The following is a 5,094-nucleotide window of genomic DNA, read 5'->3' on the forward strand; positions in this document are numbered from 1 at the left end:
AAAAAAAAAAAAAAATTAGCTGAGCATGGTGCGCACACCTGTAGTTCCAGCTACTTGGAAGACTGAAGCAGAAGGCTCACCTGAGCCCTGCAGGTCAAGCACGCCGTGGCCATGAGCGTGCCACTGCACTCTAGCTGGGCAACACAGTGAGACTTCAACTCAAAAATAATAATAATGCTATGAATGTCCGTGTATAAGTTTATGTTTAAACACATTTTCTTTCTTTTTTCTTTTTTCTTTTTTTTTTTTGAGTTGTAGTCTCACTTTGTCACCCAGGCTATAGTGCGGTGTCATGCTCACAACCACTACAGCCTCGACCTGCTGGGCTCAGGCAATCCTTCAGTTTTCCAAGTAGCTGGAACTACAGGCACACATCAGCACACCTGGCTAGTTTTTTGACTTATTGTGGAGATGAGGTCGTACCAAATTGCCCAGGCTGGTCTCGAACCCATGGGCTCAGGCAGTCCTCTCACCTCCCAAAGTGCTGGGATTATAGGTGTGAGCCACCACGCCTAGCCTAAACATGTTTTCAACTATGTTTGGTATATACCTAGCAGTTGATTTGCTGGGTCATATGGTAACTCTATGCTTAGTTTTTTGAGGAACAACTAAATCGTTTTCCAAAGTAGTTGCATCGTTTTACATTTCTTTCATCATTGTATGAGTGTTCAAATTTCTCCATATCCTCATCAACACTATTGTCTGTCTCTTTGATTATAACTATCAAAGCAGTGGGTGTGAAGCAATGTCACATTGTGATGTGCAGTAGTTTGCTTTTGAACCATCAAAGCCAATGTTGACGCATGAAAAACAGTAAATAAATTCTTAGTATTATTATGAATATATTTTGACCTTGTGATCCCTGAAAATGTCTGTGGATTACATCTTGGAAATGACTAAGATGTTGCAGACATCCTGAAAATAATTGATTTATTAGGAGCTTGCTATATGCTAAGTGTCTTGCTACGCACTTTATATAAATTATCTCTTATATTCTGATTAATAGCGCTCTCACAAAGCTACCATCATTATCTCCACTTTAGAGTTTAGAAAACTGAGTCTCAGGTCAAGGAACTTTCTCAATATCCCACAAATAATGCCAAAGACAAGCTTTTACTCTAGCTAGATAGCCTGACTCCAGCACTTTATGCCCTCTCACCAAACAATGTAGCCTTCTCCACACTCAACTCCAAACTTTGGGGCAGAATCAGCAAAGAAGGGTGACAGTAAGGGACTTGAGGACTTTTGTGGTGGTTTTTGTGATTTTTAATTTTGTATTTGGCATGTGCCTGGTGTCTTGGCTCTTCTGTGATTTACAATCATTCTATAACTTCTATGTTCCTTCATCCTGGATTTAGTAATTTACAGGTCTATTCTCATCTTCCCAACATCCTTCTGAAAATTTTGCTTTCTGGAAAGAAAGCAAAGAGGTAGGTTGTTTAGGGAAATGCTGACAGTTACTAGCCTGCCGGGTTCTCTTGGCTGAGAAAAGAGAAGGTACAAGAAAATATCCATGGAAGAAACTAGAAAGAATTTACAAGACCTGGGAGCTCTACTTTCTTTGGGCATGTATCTTCTCCACTTTTGGTTAAGCTTTGCCAATATGTTAAAAATAAAGGTTACTCCACAGAAAATAACATTAAGCTGGAATCTACCATTTCTATTGCAGTGTAAGACTAGTTTGGATGTAGTAATGTGCAGTGCAGAAAAGAGAGTGGATAAAAATAATGGCTACTATTGTATCTTGTGCCTGTCACATGCCATCTCGCCTTGTGCACCTTGTACATCTTGGAGGTGCAATGATAAGATTAACCTAGGAACCATCCTCATGTTGCCTACTGTTCAGAGAGAGAAAATAGCCTTTACAATTGAGTAAAGATTTAATGTTAATGGTGATAACTGAGAAAAGGAAAAATACATGTCACTATAAGAGCAAATGAAATCTAGGGAAATCTACCATGAAGGGTATGATGGTTATTTACAAACTCTACTCAGACCTCCAGTGTGGAAAGCACAGTGGCTGACAAGCCCAACTTCTGCCTTTCTGGATCTGCCACTAAATCTGGAACTGAAGCCATGCTTGTCCTCAACTGCAACTAGCTAGTGACTGGACATAGCAGGGTACCAGTGCTAGCCTGTTCCTGTAGAATGCTGGGCTCCTCTCATGGGCAATTCTGGCTTGGGAACTTGTCATTGGCCTACCCAAAACTTTCTTAGAACGGTGCTATGGTCTTTTTCTCTCCAATTCTCCTTCCTTCTTCCTCTCCTTTAAAGATGTCAGATTTGCATTGGAATCAGGCTTTCCCCGCCTCCCCCAGTATCATTCTCCACAGAGGTCTTTCCCAATAAATCTCTTGCATGTCTAATTATAACTTGACATCAACTTCTTGGAGAAACTGAACTAATTGGGCTCAGCAGAAGCCTTCCCTGAGAAATAAGGAGAAGTTAGGTGAAAATGTGGGGTAAAAAAGAGAACAGCCGTGCTCGGTGGCTCAGCCTGTAATCCCTCGTCTTTGGGAGGCTGAGGTGAGTGGATTGCTTGAACCCACGGGTTCGAGACACGCCTGGGCAGCGAGACCTCATCTCTACAGTGAATCAAAAAATCAGCTGGGCGTGGTAGCCCATGCCTGTAATTCCAGCTACTCAGAAGGCTGAGGCGGAAGGATCACCGGAGCCCGGCAGGTTGAGGCTGCGGTGGCCAGGAGCGACCACTGCACTCCAGTCTGGGCGACAGAGTGAGACTCCAACTCAAAAAAAAAAAAAAGAGAGAACAGATAGATGGGAGCTTGACACAGTGCCTGGCACATGATTGGTGCTCAGTGAACCTTGCTTGACTAAACAGAATGCTAAGCTCTTTATGTATGGCATGTAATTATTCCTCACAACCAATTTTATAAACAGAGTTCTATTATTAGCTCTCTTTTACAAATGACAAAACTAAAGATAAGAGCTGTAACGTAGCTGGGCTCGGTGGCTCAGCCTGTAATCCTGCGCCTTTGGGAGGCTGAGATGAGTGGATTGCCTGAGCCTGGGGGGTTCGAGACCCGCCTGGGCAGCGAGACCTCATCTCTACAATAAATCAAAAAATCAGCCGGGCGTGGTGGCGCATGCCTGTATTTCTGGCTACTTGGGAGGCTGAGGCGGAATGATCGCCGGAGCCCAGCAGGTCGAGGCTGCGGTGGCCGGAAGCGGCCACTGCACTCCAGTCTGGGCGACAGAGTGAGACTCCAACTCAAAAAAAAAAAAAAGAACTGTAATGTAAACTGCCCAACGTCTAGAAGTAGTTTAAAAGTATAGCTAGGATACACACTTAGGTTTGTTTGTTTCCAAGCCTATTATTTTTAACTGCTTAACTGCCAAGTTATATTGAAAATGGGCTTTGAAAAGAAAATGCCTATAATATAATTGTTCTATTCATAATCCATCCAAAAGCCACTGCCTCTTTTAAAAACAGAACAAAGACATCCTGAAATACGCTAGTGCAATATATGCAAGTCATGAGGTAAATGAACAGGATTTCACTAATGGGGTCCATGTTGTAAGCAGATTTCTCCATAGTTAGAAAAACAGAAGGTTGAGAGAAATCTTAGAAAGTTCCTCTTTTTAAGTAATGCCACATGGAGATACACAGATACATTTCTAATTAGGAAGGAGTGACTGCAACCAGAGGTATATTTCCAAGATTGGTTAAGACTTTGTATGGATGAGCTAAATGATTATAGTATTAAAACTCTTCAGACTTATTAACTTATCACTATCTAGTGTCATGGTCTACAAATCAAGGGTACACTTTTGAAGTACATTCTTTTTTTTTTTTTTAGATTAGAACATATAGTTTATTTAGATAGTGAATTAGAGGGGTAACCCCTTCGGGTCCCCTCCCACAGTGGGAGCTTTTCTGTCCTCTCAATAAATCCTGCTTTCTCACAAAAAAAGAAAAGAAAAGAAAGCGAATTAGAGAGAGAGAAAGAGGAGATTCACCTTCCCAAGGTAGGGAAGGGGACCAAAGCTTTAGAAAACATGGCCTGGCCATAGTTCAAAGAGCACATGGCCACACCATACCTTAGCAAGGCAGTGACCTGAATTAAGTACATTCTTATTCTTCTGTATGTAGTTTGAGGATGTTTACTGGCTACTGAGTTGAACTATATTCACAGGAATTCAAAATACACTTCTCTGCAAGCTAGTTCTAATGAGTTTATTGTAGAACAAGCTCAGCTAATGAATAGAGTAGTATAGATAAAATAAAGTTTAGCGATTATCCCTGCCCCTCATTCTCCATGTAAGAAAACAATGGATGTGTTAAAGATAGAAAGGAAAATAATATGTACTAAATCATTTTAAGTATAACCGCATGTAATTTCAAACTCAGATATTGCCTGGGAATAAATAGCACAAAGGAGGCAATTACAAATTCTACATGAATACACTATGGATGTAGTTTTCCATTCATCTGGAAAGAGTCTGGAAATTTAAGTTGAAATTACTACTAGGCTCTCCATGTCTTCAGGGATCACTACAATAAAGTATAAATTTGAGTAGCCATTTGCACAGAGTGATTAATAACAGATTAGGTGAGGGGCTTTTAAATAGAATTTATTATTTTCTAAGATTATGAAAGGAATGAAGATTTATTGGAGAAAGTTTGCAAAATACCAAAGTGTATTAAGAAGGAAATATTAAGCCGGGCTCGGTGGCTCAGCCTGTAATCCCGCGCCTTTGGGAGGCTGAGGTGGGAGGATTGCCTGAGCCCGCGGTTTCGAGACCTACCTGGGCAGTGAGACCTCATCTCTACAATAAATCAAAAAAAAAAATCAGCCGGGCGTGGTAGCGCATGCCTGTAATTCTGGCTACTTGGAAGGCTGAGACGGAAGGATCGCTGGAGCCCAGCAGGTCGAGGCTGCGGTGGCCGGGAGCGGCCACTGCACTCCAGTCTGGGCGACAGAGTGAGACTCCGACTCAAAAATAAATAAATAAATAAAGAAGGAAATATTAGCCGGACGTGGTGGCGCGCATCTGTAGTTCCAGCTACTTGGAAGACTGAGGCGGAAGAATCGCTGGAGCCCAGCAGGTCGAGGCTATGGTGGCTGGGAG

The sequence above is a fragment of the Carlito syrichta genome, unplaced genomic scaffold (assembly GCF_000164805.1).
Source record: "Carlito syrichta isolate Samal-C Ts95f unplaced genomic scaffold, Tarsius_syrichta-2.0.1 Scaffold304710, whole genome shotgun sequence".
Taxonomy (NCBI): Eukaryota; Metazoa; Chordata; class Mammalia; order Primates; family Tarsiidae; genus Carlito; species Carlito syrichta.